The sequence below is a fragment of the Ceratotherium simum genome, chromosome 12 (genome assembly GCF_057802395.1).
Source record: "Ceratotherium simum simum isolate JZ-2026a chromosome 12, ASM5780239v1, whole genome shotgun sequence".
NCBI lineage: Eukaryota > Metazoa > Chordata > Mammalia > Perissodactyla > Rhinocerotidae > Ceratotherium > Ceratotherium simum.
In genome coordinates, this window is record NC_141911.1 from 22,354,346 (window position 1) to 22,376,900 (window position 22,555).

The following is a 22,555-nucleotide window of genomic DNA, read 5'->3' on the forward strand; positions in this document are numbered from 1 at the left end:
CATATAAATAAGGATAAAAGGATGCTTTGGCCCATCAACCCACCTGTTACCGAACCAAGTGGGCATGCCTTCTGGTGAGTTAAATAAGACTCTACACCAGTGGAAGTTGTCTCACAAAGTAAAGTGTATTTGCAGCAGTTAGGAGGCCATGAGGAATCATTTCCAAAGTCATGGCATCCCGGAACAAAGAGAAGCAGGAACTTTTATTTCAGTTGAGGAATGAATATTCAAAAGGGAGAGATGAGTATTCACTTGCACAGGCTCAGTTGGAGAACATGCTTCCACATAATGAGGCTGAACCTCCTCCTGGAGAGATCTTTGCATTAAAAATAAGGCAAAGGTCATGGGCATAGCTCTTGTGGTGAGGCTTAGTTTTAGGATGGCTGGTGGTTACAGCTCCCTTGAGTTTCTTGCTTGGTCAGTTTCAGGATGGCTAGTGGTTACATCTCCTTAGCATATAAAAGGAAAAGAAACAACTTGGAAAAACAGTTAATTGCTTCCAAACCCACCTTTGAGCTTCTGGAGGCACCTAGTCTGTGACACAACCATTGGCCATAGCTGGATTTGGTAAGGCATACTAATAACTCCCCAGAGAGACATTGGAATTAGGAAAATTCTTTCCAAATCAGAGCCTGTAAAAACAAAGAATGATGCCAAAAATAATTGTAGGATATCATCAAAAGTTTCTTCATCAGTTTGTGACAGTGAAAATTCCTGAATGATTCTCCTGTATAAATGGAATGTATACATAGTCCTGTATGGTTACAGGAATAGAATGGTTACATCACATAATTAGTAAGATTCTTTTAAGTAGGGACTACTTCATCTGTTTTCTGGCTAATGTGTATTGTAGGTACTTTTTTTTGTTTTCTGTTTTCTTCTAAACCCCTTTGGCATAGTTTTCTTCAACTTTGAGGTGTGGTGGTTTTTGTGTGTGTGTGAGGAAGATTAGCTCTGAACTAACACCTGTTGCTAATCCTCCTCTTTTTCCTGAGGAAGATGGGCCCTGAGCTAACAGCCATGCCCATCTCCCTCTATTTTCTTTTCATATGTGGGATGCCTGCCACAGCACGGCTTGATAAGCAGTGCATAGGTCCACACCCGGGATCTGAACCTGTGAACTCCCGGCCACTGAAATGGAGTGTACAAATTTAACCACTACACCACCAGGCCAGCCCCGAGACGTGGCTGTTTTTTTTTTTTTTTTTTTTGGTGAGGAAGATCAGCCCTGAGCTAACATACATGCTAATCCTCCCCTTTTTGCTGAGGAAGACCGGGTCTGAGCTAACATCTATTGCCAATCCTCCTCCTTTTTTCCCCCCAAACCTCAGTAGATAGTTGTATGTCATAGTTGCACATCCTTCTAGTTGCTGTATGTGGGACACCTCCTCAGCATGGCCAGAGAAGCGGTGTGTCGGTGCGCACCCGGGATTCAAACCTGGGCCGCCAGTAGCGAGCGGCGCACCTAACTACTAAACCACGGGGCCTCCCGAGATATGGCTATTTTTAATGTGGATAACAGCATCCATGATGATAAAAATACTACAAGGAAGGCATGAAAACAGCCAAAGTAAACAGAGCTGTGGCCATCTCCAGTAGAAAGATCACAGCTTGAATAGAATCACAGTCTTATAATTTAGGCTGGGAAGTTTGCAAACTTGTTCAAAAGGCACACTGCTCCTTTCTCTTCCTGTCATATAGCCTACAATATAGCTGTCCTGAGCACTATATATATATATATATATATATATATATATATATATATGTATACATCATATATAATCCTGAGCACCCTAGTCCTTTGAATAGGACTCTGTTGTTCTAAATAAATCCAAGCTTCCCATGAGCTGTTCTGCCTGGTTTTCTTGCCAACTAAACAGGATTGAATGCTATTGATATTAGTATTAATGGTAAGGGCTGTTGCCTGCATGGTTTATTTCCATTGTGCTTTTCAGCTGCTTTCGCATTTCCCAGGTCTTAGAAGTAATATCACTTAACTAAAAATGAAATAAAAGCTTTCCTCACTACTCACAATGTATGGGAATGGGAAAAGGAGTTTAAATTCTCTGGCGATTGAATGACCCTAGAGGTGCCTTTGTGTGTCTACTATGTATAAAAATGGCTAAAGGCTTTTATTGGAACAACAGTGGAACAAAGAAATAGTTCTAAAGAAGAATTTTATTTTTCTGGTTTTTGTTGTATAGAAGTAAAAAAGAATTTAAATAATACAAACAAAACTGCCTTGGAGACTGAATTTAAACGATAGGGCATAGGAAAACTATCAAGATGCTTTATAGAATGGATACTGATAATAGCTACCATTTACTGATCTTTTCCTATGGGCCAGTCACTGGGTTTTATATACATTGCAGCTCTGAACAGTAGTAGGAGCTAGCTATGAATTATGGTCTCCATCTTCCCCATGATGAAACAAAGATAGGCTTGGAGAGATTCAATAACTCGTCTATGGTCTTAAAGATAGTATTTAACAATTAATTTATTTATAAATATAAACATAGAATATAAAATTATAAAATTAATAAAAATTATTTTAAATAATAAAATACTATTAAAAAGACAGTTTTGAGAGTATGAACATTTTGGAGAGGAATATGCTTTCCCGGGAGAAAAAAAGCAGTTTCTGAGGCCTCCTGTGCAGCCTCACATTTACAGAAATAGACACGTATTTTGTATCTTTAGTTCTTAGTCCATCTAACATCTTTCTCTGGTCAGAAATGAGGTCCTTAAATGCATCAGGTTCTTTCCTGATTTTTTAGGTTCTGAGGGAACAATTCGAGGTTTCATATACATTAATCAGTGAGTAATCTTCTGGAATCAGTTTTAACTGTACTCTGGAGCCGATTCTTCTGAAAAGCAGCATTTCCTCTTTTGAAAGTATTCAACCTAATTTAAATTTAAATTGGAAAATTTTACCTTACGTTTTAGTTATTTTACATTTCTTTAGTATATCCCCTGCCTTCAACCTAACTCTAACAGGTTTACTCATCTATTGAAGTCTGCCAGGCACTTCCCTGTCTGAATCTCACTTTTGGGAAACTGAGAAATCTCCTAGTCAATATTTTATGAAACTTTGCTGGCCTGTACAAACACTGAGAAGTTGCCTATCTTTAAGCTCAAGAAATACTTACTCTTATGCATGTGCTTTAGAGGTATGAGTTGTGTCCTCAGTCAGCTTAAAGCACAATATGTATATGCAGTGGTTAGATGACGTTAAGGTATCTACCATGGGAAGGAATAAAGTGACTAGAAAATGATTAGCATTATTAGGACACGCTGGAATTCAGGAATTATGGTTTGTTTGTTTCTATATTCCCTGTACACAAAACTCTTCTCGGCTGATGTCAGTACGTGCTCATTTACTTTTTAATTGAATAAATGAAAATATAATTTTTTAAAAGTAACAAACGAGAAAATACTTTGACAGTTGATTCCTGGATTAAGGTATATATATGTACATATTGTCTATTATTTTATTAGTAGTATACTTTTTTTTTGCTGGGAAAGATTCACCATAAGCTAACATCTGTTGCCAATCTTCCTCTTTTTTTTTCCCTCCCCAAAGCCCCAGTACATAGTTGTATATTCTAGTTGTAGAACCTTCTACTTTTTCTGTATGAGCTGCCGCCATAGCATGGTTACTGACAGATGAGTGGTGTGGTTCCGTGCCCAGGAACTGAACCTGGGCTGCCAAAGCAGAGCATACCGAACTTTAACTACTAGGCAATCAGGGCTGGCTCAGTAGTATACATTTTCATTTTTGTTTTTTTTGATGAAGATTGGCCCTGGGCTATCATCTGTTGCCAATCTTCCTCTTTTTTTCCCTTTTTCTCCCCAAAGCCCCAGTAGATAGTTGTGTGTCATAGTTGCACATCCTTCTAGTTGCTCTTTGTGGGATGCCCCCTCACCATGGCTTGATGAGCGGTGCATAGGTCCATGCCCAGGATCCAAACTAGTGATCCCCTGGCCGCCGAAGCAGAATGCATGAACGTAACCACTACACCACCTGGCTGGCCTCCACATTTTTATTTTTAAAAAATAGTTGACCAGCCAAATAAAATATAGAGCATAACATTTTAATTTTTTCTTCTTTCCAAATGTATCTTATATGAATAATCTGAAGTTTTCTCCCTTCATTGAGCCATAACACTATTCTATATCACGCATGAGATTTCCTGTCTCTCACTTTAAGGCCTTGAAGATTAAGTAGTAGAGTGACATTACTATTTAATGTGGTTTAGCAAATAGTAGCCTGAAATGGTAGATAAAATAGCTAATCTTGGTCTTAATTAGAAATGATTAACTATTGATATTAGAAAAGTTCTTAACTGCTTTGTACCTCAAATTCATCACAAGAAATGTCTTTGGAATTACTCTGTCATTACCATATATGATGGTAATAAACACATTTTACTAGATCTTTTTTTTGTTTTGTGAGGAAGATCAGCTCTGAGCTAACATCCATGCCAATCCTCCTCTTTTTGCTGAGGAAGACTGGCCCTGGGCTAACATCCGTGCCTGTCTTCCTTTACTTTATATAGGATGCTGCCACAGCGTGGCCTGACAAGAACTGCATCGGTGCGCGCCCGGGGTCCGAACGTGGGCCAGCAGCAGCAGAGTGCATGCACTTAACCACTACACCATGGGGCTGGCCCCTAGATCTTTCTTTATATTATTGAAAACTCACTGAATTTTCGGTTTCATGCTATACCTATCGATGATTTAAATAATGACAAGTGATTACAAGCCAGCTGGAGCTCAGGTTAAAGACCTAAGCGCGTGTGTGGTTTCATTTGTCACAATTGAATGCTCTTATTTTTGTTAGCTATTTGACATTTTTATTCCAAGAGTTGCTGATTTTATCAGTTATCAACTCATCAGTTATCACTCTTGACTTTGAAGCCTTTTATTTTTACCCACTAGTCCTCACAAATCTAGTTTAAAGCACACACTTTGCAAATTAAAAAAAGCACGATGGTTCATTTGATAAATCATCGAAGCCTGGAAATTAAAAAGAAATTAAAGATACTAAAATTAAAAAAATGAGATTTCTATTAGCAAGCTTTGTGATATTAGTGTACTCTAGTAACATTTATTGTGCATCCTCTGATCCTGACAGACACTCATTTTATACTGAAATTAACATAGACTGTGTTCCTAGGTTCAGATAAACCCAGTTTTCAATGATGTTTTATTCGGATTGTACTTATCATTATGTTTTCAAAGAAGAAATAAATCGTCACAGTTCTTCTGTACAAGTCAAACAAGTGAATGTGAATATTTCACCATCAAGTTCATTATTTGAGATATTCCTTTAAGATGTGATCCCAAAACAGTACTCAGAAGCACTCAATAAATTTACAAGTCAATTTATTTCTAGTCTCTATAGACACTTTAAACAGCCTTCATTAAATTACAGAGAAGAAATATAGTCTATTGACCTACATTCCCAGACCTTTTGCCACTCATTCTAGAGACACTAAAACAATGATGTGAGGTTTATCTAACAACTCTTCCCCTGCCACCATCATTAACTAAGAAAGATAAGTAAACACCGATAAGACATCAGAGGGCGTTTTACAAATGTCTTAGCTCTAGAAAAAGCTACAGGACTTCATTCTTCAGATTCAGTAGAAGAGAAATAAAACTCCTTTCCTCCTCCTCCTCCTCCCTCTCCTCTACCTTAATATCCATGAGTGCACCTGATTTTCAAGGTTCATGTTGATGATGGGCTTGGTTTCTTTAGATGTACTTCCAATTTAAGAGATCAAACAATGTGAGGTCCATTTCCTAATTGGGGCCCATTTAACTGTGGCACAGGGTAATGACAGGTTTCACAATAGGCTCAGATAAGCCTTAACACACTAGCTGGTTATTCACATCTCTTCATTCCAACACATGAGTCGGCAGACATTTCTACAGCTGAGTCTCATTTTGTTTGCATTCATGCTGCTGCTCCATCATAAGACAAAGAGGTTTAAGTGTATTACAAGTGAAAAACCTGCTACATGTGAGCATTGGCTTTACTTTTATACAAAGTGGGTCTCATCTCATGCCTCCAAAAACAAAGCCAAAAAAAGTATTTTGAATACAATCGTATTTCATACCAACTTTGTAGACAGTACCATTTTAGTCAGGGGGGCCAGAGTAAGGGTTTCATTCAAACAAGCTTATCAGCAGGAAATTCAAATAGAATCCATTGGGGATTTATTCAAAATATAGGGCACTGGCATCTCTGAAAAAGCACCTTGAACAATAAGTCAGTCAGGCAAAGAGGAAGGAAAGAGCGTTTCAGGCAGAAGGAATTGTAACCATGAAGGTGACGCAGTGTAGGAAGTGCCAAGGAGTTAATGGGGCCAAGACTGGGAGTGAAGGTTAGCCTGCTCTGAGATGAGGCTGGAGACCTCATAGGCACCAGATTTTGTAGGGCCTTGCTGGCTGAGTTGAGGAGTTTTAGCTTTATCAAAAACGTAGGGGAAAGATACTGGAGAGTTTAAGGGGTATCTATTGTGGGATGGAGGACAGCGGGGGATGGATAGGATGACTGAAAATGGGGTGAGTGCTGACAAATTTTTCAGCAGATCACTCTGGCTACATGGTGGAGACAAATGGAAGAGAGCCAGTGCAGCTGAGAGGCTCCCTCAGTTTTCTTGAGAAATGATTGCAGCTGGGACTCAGGTGATGGTTCTACAGGGAAGAGAAATGGATAGATTAGATTTCTAAGGTTCTTTGTAGTTTCAAAAGTATGTGAAAAGACAAAGGAAAGTAATTTGAGTAATGGAAGGAATACTCAAGATAAAATGGGAATAATTATGATTTTTTTGGTATGTAGAATGAAACTTTGTTTTTAATATGAAGTTTCTAATCTCTAATGCATGAGGGGTAAAATGTTATAATTCATTTTAGGAAACCTGGAAAAAAAGAAATATCCAACTCAAACTAGTTTGTATCCAACAACATATTATACTGAGAAATTAAGATTAATGGAGGCTTTCTTTTTAGACAGTTAATTTTAAATTACTTATATGATTAGGCCAAGGAAGATATATTTTGGTATTTATAGCAATAGATTTAATTGGAATACTTAATCAAAATTACAAATCTTTTCTTACAGCATGATGCTATGATATAATTGGTGAAATTACTCCTATTTGACTCGTAGCATCAATGAAAATTCAAAGTTGAGAAGCCTGTATAGTTTGGTCTGCAGGGTGCTGACATATGTTCTCCATATGGTCTGAGTTATTTAGAGTTATGTTATTTAAACTACAGCAAGAGGGCCGGCCCGTGGTTTAGCGGTTAAGTGCACTCGCTCTGCTGCTGGCGGCCCGGGTTCGGATCCCCGGCGCGTGCCGACGCACCACTTCTCCAGCCATGCTGAGGCCACATCCCATGTACAGCAACTAGAAGGATGTGCAGCTATGACATACAACTATCTCCCGGGGCTTTGGGGGAAAAAAATAAATAAATAAATAAAATTATAAACTACAGCAAGAATAGTAGCAAGAGCTAAGTACTTGTGTTTTTTTCCTAAGTGCAAAGGGATTTTTTTCTTGATAATAACTGTTTGCTGTGCCTGACAAGTCTTAATCAGTTTTCATTCATCACTCAGTTCAGACACTGTGCCTCTAAGAACTTTGAGCTTCCTACTTGGAACTGATTCCAGGACTTAGACCATCAGTGGGACAAGGAAGCATGTTTAATTTCTTTCCGGAAAACTCCAAGATCATCTTGTCTTTTCCAGACTTTTATTTAAATGTATCTATTTAAAATGTATCTGTTGAGGGGCCAGCCCAGTGGCGCAAGCGGTTAAGTGCACGTGCTCTGCTGCGGTGCCCTGGGGTTCACAGGTTCAGATCCCGGGCACGCACCAATGCACCGCTTGGCAAGCCATGCTGTGGCGGCGGCCCATATAAATGGAGGAAGATGGTCATGGATGTTAGCCCAGGGCCAGTCTTCTTCAGCAAAAAAGAAAAAATAAGAGGAGGATTGGCAGATGTTAGTGCAGGGCTGATCTTCCTCACAAATAAAATAAAATAAAATAAAATAAAATGTATCTGTTTAAAATGTAACCTTTTTTGCTATTTTCTCCTTTTTTGTTATTTTCAAATGTACGTAATTTCAGCCTCCCCTCCCATCCCCCATTTGTTGCAGAAAATCATACCCATGCTTCCTAGTCAGAGGACCTGTAAGACAATGGCAGGGGCAATCTTCAGTCCTTTGTTCAAAAGATGTTGGTTGATCCTCCGTAGCTGCCATCTTAGGGGCCTCTATAGCCAGAGCTCTTCTGCTTTGCCTGTGACCCCCAAGGAGTAATTTGAATCTCCTTTGCCATATATTAGGAGAGTTATTAATTCTTTCAAAGAGCCTGGAATAATATTATGAGATATTCATTCAAACACTCCCCTCCCCTTAACCCCCCCTCAAAAAACATGCAACTGTATAAGATCCTAAAATCGTGCATGGAACATTTCCAAGAAACTGGACGAGGGGGCACAGAATCCCAAGATTAAACCTCTGAGGTTAAATTTTCGTCAGTTCCCTTGTAAACATAAATTTGTGGTCTGAGATACACGGACTGAAATCCGTACCTACAAATTTATCTAATGATTTTCTGAACCAATTTCTATCTCTCCTTTGGAGAATGCCTTTCTCCTCATTGAAAGGTAATTTGAATCTTGGATGTGGATAGAAAGATTCTTCTTATTTCATTACTGGTTTGATTACTTCTCTAATAAATGACATTAAACATTTTTTACTTTTTGAATTTTACACAACTTAATAGCAAAAAACACAAACACTCCAATTAAAAAATGGCAGAAGATCTGAATAGACATTTTTCCAAAGATGATATACAGATGGCTAGTAGGTACATGAAAAGATGCTCAACATTATTAATCGTCAGGGAAAGGCAAATCAAAACCATAATGAAATATCACCTCACACCTATCAGAATGGCTATTATCAAAAAGACAAGAAATAACAGATATTCGTGAGGATGTGGAGAAAAGGGAGCCCTCGTACACTGCTGGTGAAAACGTAAATTGGTGCAGCCACTATAGAAAATAGTATGGAAGTTTCTCAAAAAATTAAAAATAGAACTACTATATGATCCAGCATTTCCACTTCTGGGTATTTATCCAAAGAAAACAAAAACACTAACTTGAAAAGACACGTGCACCCCAATGTTCATTGCAGCATTATTTGTAACAACCAAGACGTTGAAACAACCTAAGTGTCCATTGATGGATAAATGGATAAAGAAGTTGTGGTATATATATACAATGGAATATTATTCAGCTGTAAAAAAGAAGGGAATCTTGCCATTAGTGACAACATGGATGGACCTCGAGGGTATTATGCTAAGTAAAATAAGTCAGACAGAGGAAGACAAATGCCATATGATCTCTCTTATATGTGGAATCTAAAAAAAAAAAATAAGAACAAGCTCAGAGATACAGAGAACAGATTGCCAGAGACAGAGGCTGTAGGGGGGGAGGTGGGAGAAATGGGTGAACTGTTTCGTTTTTTAGTTTAAATAAAATTGAAAAAAAAATAAAGTCTAGTGGCCGACTCTGTAAAATTTCACAAACATAAAGTATCTGATAACTATCCAAAGTTGTGAATAAGACAACAAGCCTATCCTATGCCATGAGGAAATTGACATTATCTGGAGAAGCAGTAAATGCATAATGGAATCTTCAAATTATCGTGAAATTAAGTCCTGACTCTCCTTTCAGAGCTACGAACGGCCTACTGCTTCAAGTGGATCTGCTTTCAGTGCGCATTAAGTTTACCTCCCCAAATTCTCTTTCTTGAATATGTGTCTTCTCAAGAATTTGTGGCGTGAAGGCCAGACTAGTTTATACGGTAGTTAAAAGAGGAAATGACTTGTTCATGTTTTAACTCCCTATTGTGCCTGGCACAGAGACCTGCCATGGCAAATACACACTAAATATTGAAATGAATGCAGAAGGACTATTGCTATTGATCAAATTGAGAACTTATGACTATTCTGGGTTTTTTTTTTTTTTTTTGGCATAAATCTATTCCATTAGTCATTCCAATCACTCTGGCTGCTAATAATAATAATAATAATAGCAGTAGTAATAATAGCAGAAAGAGGAGGAGGAATGTGAAATAAGAGCAGTGGTGAGGGTTATAGGTGCCATAGTAGCAGCAGCTGTTGTAACTGAGTGTCTTCTAAGAGCCAGACATAGCTGCAGATCTTTTACACACTAACAAGGCAGAAGCTATGTCGCCCACTGTATACACGGATTCATTCAGAGTGGGTGCATGGCCTGTCCAACGCCATGGGGCTGGAAAACAGCAGAGCCAGGATGGGAATTCAGTTAGACTTGACTTCAAAGCCTATGCTTATTCTCTATCCCACCTACTCCCTCCCTCTATTCTGTGCGCTCGGTGTTTCTTGCCCTGGCCCCAACCACGAGGAGGAGTCAACCTGTTTCTCCTCAGTTCATCTTAACATCAAAGGCTCGTCTCTCAGACTTACGATGTAGGAGCCTCTAACTCAGTAGAGAAGGACAGGTCTGGGTGTGAGTGCCACTTACCCCTGGATAAGCTTGGACAGTCTGTCTAACCTTTGCAGGCTTTAGGTTCCCTGCCTGGGAAATGTTGGTATAATAATACTACCCATTGTATGGATTAACCTAGATGATATAAAGTGCTTAGCAAAGTTACTAGCAAAAAAAAAAAATTAATTAACTTCTGAGTTTAATTTTTAAAGTCTTATGTAATCTGGCCCCTCATTTGCTTCTCTTTTTGAAATTTTATATAAGCAGTGATATATTTCTACAAACGTTTTCTTGCATTCACGTTTCAAGGAGGAAGAAGTACTGTAAAGTAGAGCTTCTTAAATTTGGCAGCATGACAGAGTCTCCTGGACTTTTCAAAAATAAAAATCCTCAGATTCTACTTTAGACTTACTAAATTAAGCTACTGGAGTGGGGATGGGGGAGCGAGGCTCTAGAGTTTGCGTTTTTAAAATGTTTCCCGAGTGATTCTGCTGTAACCATCCACTCATTTACAGATTGCCTTTGGGAGCCCTGTAAGTCTTTTTTGGGAGGCAGAATTAACTTACTTAGAAATCCTCTATCTTTGGAAGTAAAGACCATTTTAGGATATTGTTATGGGCTAAATTGTCTTCCTGAAATTCACATGTTGAAGTCCCAACTTCCAGTATCTCAGAATGTAACCATATTTGGAGATAAGGTCTTTAAAGAAGTGATGAAGTTAAAATGAGGCCATTAGAGGGAGGTTCTAATGCAATATGACTGATGTCCTTACAAGAAGAGGAAGAGACACAAGGGGTGGGAGTACACAGAGGGACAACCAGGCGAAGAGGAACAAGAGGGCAACCATCTGCAAGCCAAGACAAGAGACCCGGCACCAATCCTTCCCTAATGGCCCTCAGGAGAAATCAGACCTGTGGATGCCTTGATCTTGGACTGCTACCCTCCAGGACTGAGAGAAAATAAATTTCTGTTGTTTAAAGACACCTAATCTGTGTTATTTTGTTATGGCAGCCCTAACAAGCTAATATAGATGTCATATACCATTGGAAAGAGCCATATGACAGGGAAAATATAGTTTTTAATTTTGGTGGCCGTCATAGTGTTAATTAAAAAAATTTTTTTTTTAGTCTATTATCAGGAATTAAGTCCATTCCTCTGGGTTCTCAGGTATTCAGTTCTGACAGCATGGGATTGAACATTTTAAAACATGTATGAAAGCCTGTCTAGAATGAGTTTTGACCTTAAATTTGAGAAATTAAATTGCAAATCCACTCTTAATGATTGACCGTATGAGTTTAAGCAATTAATTGTGCTTTGATCAATTCAGATAGTCACAATTTGAAGGCATAACTATATAAATGTACTAGTAATCAAGCTCATTGATTATAAGATTTAAAATGTATAGAGTGGTCTAATTCTTGATATAGCCAAGCAACAAAAGCCATATTGTAATGTTATAAATAGATAAATACAAAAGTCCTCATTTTGGCAGCAGAGTCCATAATCTTGCTAAAAAGTGGCAGAACACTAAATATGTTTCTTAGCATAAAGTGTGAGTTTCCTTGAAAAGAAATAAGATTGGCTTTGTAATGATAACTTCTTGGACCTAATTTAACTCAGTATTGTCTGTTGGGATGTTAATTATTTCCAGCAGAACTTTTGCAGGATATTCTGCCTATTCTCCCTTTTTTCTTCTCCCAAGTACTCCCAAATTTACTGTACTTTTAACAGCATACACACGTATCACAATATATTGTAAATATCTATTTACGAGCCTTAAGGACTGTAAATTCCATGAGGGTAGGACCACATCTGTCTCTTTTTCATTTTTCCTGTCACTCTCCACAATATCTGGCACATTGTAGGTGCACAATCAATATTTGTTTAATAAATCAATGTATAACTGAAACAAAATTTATTATATTTGACCTATTTTATGTGATAAAAGTAAATATTGAAGTATAACTTAGAAGAAGAGAGATCCTTTGAGGCAGATAAGTAATATCTTTGTACCAATTAGCTAATCCTCATTGAACATTGATTATATGCAAAGCACTGTTGCTGAAAAAAAGAAAACATATTTTCTCCAGGACACTTAGAATTTTATTAAGGAAATAATGCACATATACACAAAGTTAACAATTCTGAATAGCATAGGGAATTTTGTATATGAAAGTAGAACCATTATGCACATTTTTCATAATTATACTTTATTAAATTGATAAAGATTTTATTAAATTTTAAAAGTTTATACTTGCTTATCTATTTCTTGAGTCTGTATTTGGCTGCTGTAAGTGTAGGAGGATAGGCCCAGGAATTTGAGAAGTTTTGAGAATCCACTTACGTAAGCTCAGAAGAATGTTTCTTTAGAAAAATAAATTCCTAGAGAAAGATGTAAGTTAAAATGACTTCTCTGCATAGAATTCCAGAATATCCACATGAGGTACATGTAGGGGTGTTCTGATAATAGGAATAGTCTATGGCAGATTATTTTGAATTTGGCAGTGTTGAGTAAAATCATTATTGAAATGTATGTGTTTTAAGTTGTCTATTATCTTGATTCTTCAATGGGACAAAGACAATGGTATGTGTTCACCAAACCATTTTATTTTTGTCTTGAGCACATTGGAAGATGTATTTCCCAATTCCCTTGTGGCTAGGTAGTATATCATGTCACCAGTTCTGGCCAACGGAAAATCAATGGAAGTGATATATGCATTTTTAGATCTGGTCCATAAAAATCTCTCACACACCATCCTCCTCCTTTCTTCTCATGGATGACATGGGTTGAAGTGGCATCCACAAGATGGAAGTAGCCTTGCCCCCGAGTCCCCACTTGGACCTGAGTAACCCACCACCCACAAACCAAACTGCCAATCATATTCGACTCTTACAGGAGAAATAATATATTGTTTTAAGCCACTGAGGTTTTTTTTGTATCTTTTTGTGTTTTTGTTGCAACAGCATAGCATAGCTTACCCTGACTAATTCAGTCTGCATGTTAAGAGAAAATAGATGTTATCCTTCTATCACTCAGAATTTATCAAATACTCTGAATTGCTCTCATGTTAAAATAATGTTTTCCCAAACTTTAAAGTCTTCATTAATCCTTATCAAATTTGGCTCTATACTTTATTTTCCATGTGCTATGAAAAACTCTGTGAATTATTGAATGTTAGACAACAATTGTAGGTAGTTAAAAGAAAAGATAAATTATATGAAAACAGAATTGCCAAATGTTTGAAGAGAGTTACAATAGGAACTAAATGGTGAATTCTAAGGGAATGAAAGGTTACATTTGGTAACTCAAATTGGATTTCTTTTTATATTGGTAGAAGGGTAGGAGCTTGAAGGGAGAACTGTTGAAGGACACTTTGGGGGGTTGAGTCAATGTTTTTTTCTTTCCTTTAGTTATTTTTATAGTGCTAGTAAATAGAGATGTAGTCCATGCAAATCATAGGTCACAGTTTTCTTTAAAATTTTTTTTTTTTTGTGAAGAAGATTGGCCCTGAGCTAACATCTGTTTCCAATCTTCCTCTTTTTGCGTGAGGAAGATTGTCCCTGAGCTAACATCCGTGCAAATCCTTCTCTATTTTGTATGTGGGACGCCACCACAGCATGGGTTGATGAGCAGCATGTAGGTCCACACCCAGGATCAAAACCTGCAAACCTTGGGCCACTGAATCAGAGCATGCGAACTTAACCGCTATGCCACTGGGCTGGCCCGTCTTTTTTAAATTTTAAAAATTTAATTTAAATAATTAATTTTTAAAATCATTTATACCTCACATGTTTCCAAGTTCACAAGACACAAAAGGCTGCAGTACATTTAAAAGTCTTCTTCCCACCTTGTTCCCCAGATCCTGAATTCTCCTCATCGGGAGCAAATAAAGCTACCAATTTCTTGTTTATTCTCTCAGAGGTTTTATGTATTTACAAGCAGATACATCTATATGATCCCTATTTATTTATTTATTCATTTATTTATTCATTTATTTTGAGGAAGATTGGCCCTGTGCTAATATCTGTTGCCAATCTTCCTCTTTTTTCTTTTTTCTCCTCAAAGCCCCAGTACATAGTTGTGTATCATAGTTGTGGAGTTGTAGCTCTTCTTTGTGGGATGCCACCTCAGCATGGCTTGATGAGCGGTGAGTAGGTCCGTGCCCAGGACCTGAACTCACGAAGCCTGGGCCGCCGATGCAGAACGCACAAACTTAACTGCTGCGCCACTGGGCTAGCCCTGAATTTATTTTTAAAGCACAAATGATAGCATGCATTACTTTTAACACTTAATTCAACAATAATTTTTTGATATCAAAGTATATGTAGAATGCAAATATATCTAGCCACTTCCTCTATTAGCACCCTGGTTCAAGCCAGTGTCATCTCTTGATGCTATTGAAGAAATAGTCTTCTGACTAAGAAACAGATCAACTAGAGTGATCCTTTAAAAAAAAAGTCAGATCATGTTACTCATCTGGTTTGGACCCTTGATGGCTTCCTATCATACTCAGAGGGAAGGTCACATTCTTTACTTTGGTTACACAATAGCCTGATTGTCCTCCTCCTCCTACCTCTCAGGTTTATCTCACACCTGTCTCCCCTCATCATGTATACCGCTGCCACACCAGCCTCCTTGCTGAACCTTGAATGTGCCATCGCAGGGACTTAATACCTGTCCTCTATCCCTGGATGGCTCTTTCCCCAGATAGCTGCATTGCTAATTTCCTCATTTCTTTCTCTGCTCAAATGCCACCTTAACATGGAAAATTTCCCTGACAACCTTAAACAAAAAGGCAACAATCCTGGGCCATTCCCTATCTCCCTTACATTGTCTGGTTTTACCCTACTTGACTGTATATGTATTTATTTATTTGTTTATTGTTGGCATCCCATGTGAACAGGAACTTTGTTTTGTCCAATGTTGTATCCTCTTCGCCTAGATCAGTACTTGGCATATAGTAGGTGCCCAATAAGTTTTTGTTGAATAAATAAAGAAATGAGTTGCCATATTAGTACATAAACACGTATCTCATTCTTTTATTAATGGTTGCACAGTATTCTATTGGTGTATGGAATATATGGATGTACCTTAATATATTTAACTAGTCCTCAACTAAGGGATATTTGGGTTGTTTTCAATCTTTTGGTAAAAAGACAATACTGCAAAGAATAACCTTTTACATACACAATTTTTAAATATTTGTGTAACGTATATCTCTGGGATAATTTCCTGAAAGTAGAAATACTAAGTCAAAGGGAAGTGCCTTTGTGATATTGTTAGATATTACTAAATTGCCTTCCATAGTGATCGTATCAACATATAATCTCATCAATTATGTATGAGTGTCTGTTTCTCTACACCTTCAACAACATAATGTGTTAAATGGTCCATATCCATGTCATCTTTCTTTCCTAAGAACATTATCCTATCCCCCAAATTTGAATGAATTCCAAGGGACATATGGAGAAATAGCATTTTTCTAATTAACTTTCTAAGAAGGTGAAATGACTAGAGTAGGGACAAACACGATATGACACATTGGGAAGGTGATAATTAAATGAAAAAATAATAGGAGCGGAATTATTAGAAACATTTACCAACATAGACTTCATGCAAATAGATATAGAAGGAATGGGCAGAGATTTTTTTTTTACTTTTATTTAGTGTTACCATCTCATTCAGAGTGATAAGGTTTTTCTATAGGTCTAGATATTCCATTTAGTTTTCATTCCACCACCACCCCACCACTGCCAAATTTGAGGTAGTCTTTTAGAGATTGACAGCTTCTTTCTTGGGTTTTTTGCTTCAGTCATACATCAGCAGCTTTTCTTAACAGGCATTCTATGAGAGAATTAATTAAGCTCTATTTAACTAAGGCAGAGATCAACAAACTTTTTCTGTAAAGGGCCAGGTAGTAATTATTTTTGGCTTTGAAGGCCATGTGGTTCCTGGTGTAATTCCTTAACCCTGCCATTGTAGCTTGAAAGCAGCCATAGATAACACATGAATGAATGAACATGGCAGTGTTACAATAAAACTTTATTTACCAAAACAGTTGGGCACTGGATTTTGCCTGTGTGGCTGTACTTTGTCAACACCTTCCCTAAGGCATTGATTAATGTAATGAATGAACTTCTCTCATATGCAATTAGAATGGTACTAGCTATCTATTATCCTTGGGAGAATTCAGAAAATGGTCACTCATATCATTTTCTGTATAGCTAATTCTTTTGCAAACCATATATAAGAAAGGCTGTGGGATCTAGAAAACCACCTTGTAATTGATATCAACTGGTTTCTCTGGAACCTGAAAGCTGTGCCTCTGGAAATGGCAGAGTGAAGCCCTCTTCATCCCTACTTAGCATTTTGAGTCTGTGGCTCCTTTAATTCCATCTTGCCCCAGCTTCTGAAGTCTGGTTGGAAGCACATACTGCTGCCTCTTGTGTTTTTTAATTCCATAGCACACCCATGGCTTTATATTCTCATAACTTAATTGATGCCAACAGTGTTTTTAAATAAACGTACCCTCACTAGTAGTTTTTGTAAGCTTTGTCCAGAGGGTGGAAGACTAATGGATGGAGCACTGAGATATTTCTCACTCTAGGTTGGGGGGGTGGGGGTGATGTGATTTCTGGGAGAAAATCAGCGGCCAGAAGAGTAACGAGCCAAGCACAGTAACATGGTGTGTGGGGTCCAGGTTGGGCACCGAAGAGTCACTTCTGGATTATGTAGGACAGGATTAGTCTATTCTGAGACTGGGAAAAAACGCAGCTCACTTGTCTTTCCACATTTTCCTTTCCATTTTATTTTCTGCAAGCCTTCTAGTCTTTTCCTTATACTTTTATATCTTTTCCATAAGGACTTAAGGTTGAAAGAGGAAAAGTTAAAACTTAAGCTAGCTGATTTACTTTCTGGTTAGCTCTTTAAATAATAGATTAAGTTTGAGAGAAGCTCACAATTATTGAGTTAAGTTGGCTTTTGTATTATTTGTGAACTTTAGCTATTCTTTCTCTATTTCCAGGTAGCACAAATAATGAATTGTTGATTCTATTCTTAGAAAAATTTACTTCAGTTTTCAAGTCATTAGACAATGATTATTTTATTTGGGTGGATAAATGCAGAGGTAGCATTTGAAACCCTTCTGTGTATTTTATCACTGTCACGAGTGCCTGAAATACACAGGTTTTCTTAGGACTAGAGTGACCCGGAATTCTTGTCCTTGGCCTTTCTTCCCAAATCAGACCAGAGAGAAATAAATACTTTAGTCTTTAATCAGTTAAAATACTGATAATTTGGAAAATAACAAACAGTAGACTGTTTTCCTGCCTATTGTAAAGCAAAATAAAATGTTTACTTATTGGAAACACTATATCTTCCTTAAGTCTCTCTCTCACTCCTATCTTTTCTTCTTATTTTCTTGATGGAATCCTCTTATCTGAGCAAATGTTTTTCTTTGTTTGGCTCTTATTCTGTGAGTGGACATGAGAGGCACCCATTAACTCCAGCGTGGGCTCTGTTTCAGGAGGACGAGTTTGAAATACAATTCTTATCCATCACATTTCTCTAATTCTTAGCTCTCTTTCACTGCCTTTAAACACTTTATAAAATGAAAAACTGTTTGAATGAAAACAGCTAATTCTTTTGGAGATGCATGAGGAAAAGCTATGAAGAGAAGCAAGGTTTCTTTCTATAGTATGTGGCTGCTCGAAAGTTGCTATTACATCAAAAGAACTTTTTTGTTAAGCTGATTAGAGTTTGAACAAAGTCTATTTCTAACATTCTCATTAGGGGAAAAACATAAGGTATCTATAGCTTTATATTTATAATAAATTTCAGAGGGAAAGTATATATTTAAACGTATTAATTGCACACATCAAAACAGGAGGCATATGTGGTGGGTACATTTCAAAAGGCCTTAGAGTTGTAATAAACATTCCAAACTTCATACACTTATCCAAACTCATTCATCAAGAATCCAGAATGGGGAGCTTTGAGAACCGAATTTCTTGAGAGACTATCAATATCTTACAGTCTCTTGGAGACTCAGAAGTTTTTCATTCAATTTACTATTACTCTCTGTAAACCAGAAATGAAAGAACACTAAGATAAAGTAAAAGATAGGAAGTTTGTTAAAATATTGAAAAAAAAAATTTTGTCCTTGATAGGGATAAAGTTTAAGAATATCTTATTTATCTGAGACAGTTTGCAACTTATATGTAGACACGAAATGGCGTAATTCCTATTTTCAGTGTAATGTATCTGCCATACAATGAAGGTAATTAGCAGTACAATTGTTTCCAAAGCACCTTGAATTGATTTGGTAGATTGGTTATGCTCTAGGTAACAAAATAACAGTCTAGGGGTTTGGCAGTTATTCTATAAACATTTTAGGGAGATTTTATTTCATGTCTCTTCTTCATCATCTGGCCTAAATATTCTTAATTAGTTGCTAAGTGCTTCCTGTTTCCAGAAAATGCAATGTTATGTAAAATAAATTAAGAACTGAAATGGACAGCATCCAAGTATTTTGAACCATGTTGTAGATTTTTCTGCTTTCCTGAAAAACCACAGCAAGTAAACTAAAATGTTTGAGGGAATATCAATGCTTTCTAATAATAACAGCTAGTTTTATTGAGCAACTATTCTAGGCACTGAATAACACACATGTATATACTGTCTCTTATCCATTTATCAATTCAGCAAAGAAGGTCTTTTTTATCCTCATTTTCCAGGGAGAGCACCAAGGCTCAGAGAATTAAGTAATTTGTCCAAGGACACATAATAAGGACCGTTTGGAGCAAATTCAAACCCAGATATGTTTGTCTTTAGATAGCATGCTATGTCCCTCTCTAATTTAGTGAGTCCTTTTAAATTTTTAGTATTCTGACCTATGACCTAGGTGACTGCTTGATTAACTTCGCTAGACAGTATGTTGACAGTAATATGCATATCTAACTATGACCGGAAACTACTTTTATTAACTGTTTCTTGAGAGTGAATTGTACAGGGCAGGCACAAGTATAGATGAATTGGGTCTTTTACATTACTGGAACTCAGTAGCTAACAGCACTATAGATCTAAGCTGTGATTCTTACTAGATGCGGGTTAGGTATCTTTGGCAATATTGTGAAATCCTTCCCATCATTATAATGCTATCAGCATTGATTGTGATGATTAACATCTATCTATAAGATAATTACAAAAAATTTAACTTCTAGAAAAAAATAGACACAGAATGACACTTTTTCCTGCTTACACATTATGAGTTTACATAGCACTAGGATCAGAGGTCTACAAAGACTCATGCCATTGTAAACTATATTGCTTTGGAGTACTTAAGACATTTGTGTTTTAAAATCCACTGAAGCAATGGTAGTATTTTCCTTCTTTCTTTTTTTTTTTTTAGTGAGGAAGATTGTCCCTGAGCTAACATCTGTGCCAGCCTTCCTCTATTTTGTATGTGGGATGCTGCCACAGCATGGCTTGATGAGCAGCGTGTAGGTCCGCACCCGGGATCCGAACCCGTGAACCCTGGGCCACTGAAGTGGAGCACATGAACTTAACCACTACGCCACCAGGCCAGCCCCAATAGTATTTTCATTTAATGGAATTTCTGCCTTAAGTCTGTAAAAATTTATGGTGTTCTTTCTCTTTCATGTTTGTTTCAGATACAGAAGCAGTAATACAGTTAATTGTGATTTTTCACCACCGTGTTAGGAGAACTAAGGCTTATACATTACCATATGAGTCTCAAGTTAAATTTAGAAGTAATTAAAATATAGTGTTTTTTCTATCTTAGCAAATTGTAACACATGTAATTTGGGCTCTTGCTCTTTGATTTATCTTATTATTGTTACCACTTTGGCCATATTCCTTTGTGTAATCCATTGCACCTAGCATAGTGTGTGGCTTTTATATAAGTATAACAAATATTTTTGAATAAAGTTGAGTCACAAAAATGTATGAAACTCTTTCCTCAGTATTCAGTTCATTAATGGTATTACCATCATGTCTGATCAGTAAGTGCATCTTTTAACTTTCTGGGTCATTCCTTCCTCTTATTTACTGAAGGTAAGTAGCTCTCATGGATCACTTTCTCCACCTTTGCAGTGGGAAATATTTGTGGCTGTGGCATCATAGGTGGCAGCTCTGAACCTAAACAGCTTCAATTTTTTGCTCTTCCTCTGAGCAATTTTTCTTCTTTCCAGACTCTTTTCTTTTCTTTTTCTCTTCCTTTATTTGGAGTTCTTCCTCTATAATAAAAAAAAATTTTTAGAATCAAGGATTTGGACTTAACCATTTGGCAAAGCAGATATTAACTTTGGTTCTGAAAGGACTTGGGTACTCACTAACATAAGTGTTGGCTGAGGAAAGGAACTGTATCTAGGGAAAGAGGACAAAGCAAGGAGAAAGCAGAAGTTTGACCACTGAGAAGAGGCTACTGAACATTCATTTCTTCCCACGTAATGTTTTTGTTTAATGCCACAAAGGCTAATAACTCCTTTGTAAAATGTGAACTTCCTCTGAATTATATGAGCATTTATGTTGATGTTAAATTAACTGCATGTGAGAAACATGTCATCTCTAAGGGAACCACTTTATTAACTCTTGCTTGAGAGCAAAATGTACAGGGCAGGGACAAGTGTAGACAAAGGCTGTACAGGGTTGGGTGCTTAAGACGATTGGTGATAGATTCTGGGAACCCACTGTGCTCGGATCCATAACCCTAGAAGTCATTATCATTTGGTCTGGTGGCCAATCTTAGTTTGTTGCAGGGTCCTTGGACCTAGTGTATGAGCTATCAAGATACCATTTCTTTAGGCCCTAGTGAACATTTCTTGGAAGAAATTAGTTAAACACCATTTAGATATAATTATGACTGTCCTCCAGAGCCTCAAGAAGTTTAGGCTGAACCTAGGAAATAGAAAAAAGAACAGTGAAGAACTGGGGAAAACCACTAAACTAAAAGATCCAGATTTTCTTTCCTTTTTGCCGTGAACAAGCAGTATGATCTCTGATAAATCTTATCTCTCTAGTTTCTAAATTTTTTAAATGGGTTGCATTGGGTGAGCTTTAAAGCATCATATGACTTTTTGTTGTTGTTGTTGTTTACTGCAATAACATTGGTTTATAACATTGTAAAAATTTCAGGTATACATCACTGTACTTCTATTTCTGCATAGATTACATCATGTTCACCACCCAAATACTAATTACAACCCATCACCACACACATGTGCCGAATTATCCCTTTTGCCCTCCTCCCTCCCCCCTTCCCCTCTGGTAACCATCAATCCAATCTCTTTCTCTATGTGTTTGTTTATTGTTGTTATTATCTACTACTTAATGAAGGAAATCACATGGTATTTGACCTTCTCCCTCTGACTTATTTCACTTTGCATAATACCCTCAATGTCCATCCATGTCGTCACAAATGGCTGGATTTCATCGTTTCTTATGGCTGAGTAGTATTCCATTGTGTATATATACCACATCTTCTTTATCCATTCATCCCTTGATGGGCACTTAGGTTGCTTCCAAGTCTTGGCAAAAGCATCATATGACTTTGAAATTCTACTTCTGTCAACTTTTCTCACTCATACTGTCTGTTTTTATTATATACTGCTGATGTCAATTACATCACTAATCTTCATTCATTCATTCATTCAGCAATTATTGCACACCCATCATGCATCAGGCTCTGTGCTAGATGCTTGTGATACATCAGTAAATAAAACTGACAAAGATCTCTACCTTCTTCTCCCCACATCCCCCAAGCTCACATTCTTGCAGACAGAGATACACAAAAAATAAAAAATAATAAATAAGAAAATGTATAGTATATTAGTAAGTGCTATATAAAAAAAGAGTAGAACTTGACAAGGAGGATCAGGAGTACTGAGGTGAGGAGGAGATTAAAATTTAAATGGGGTTGTTAGGGTAAACCTTATTGAGAAGGTGCCATTGAGTCAAGACTGGAAGAAGGTGAAGGAGGGAG

General features: G+C 37.2%; 1 long non-coding RNA gene across 2 annotated transcripts in view; it reads left to right on the forward strand.

The window, feature by feature from the left end:
• LOC147915797 (uncharacterized) overlaps positions 1-20,518 on the forward strand; it is an 87,450-nt gene extending 66,932 nt beyond the window's left edge. For both annotated transcript variants that reach the window (XR_015553787.1, XR_015553786.1), the window contains exon 3: positions 19,964-20,518. This is a non-coding gene — a long non-coding RNA (uncharacterized LOC147915797). The remainder of the gene's footprint in view (positions 1-19,963) is intronic.
• The last annotated feature ends 2,037 nt before the right edge of the window (positions 20,519-22,555 follow it).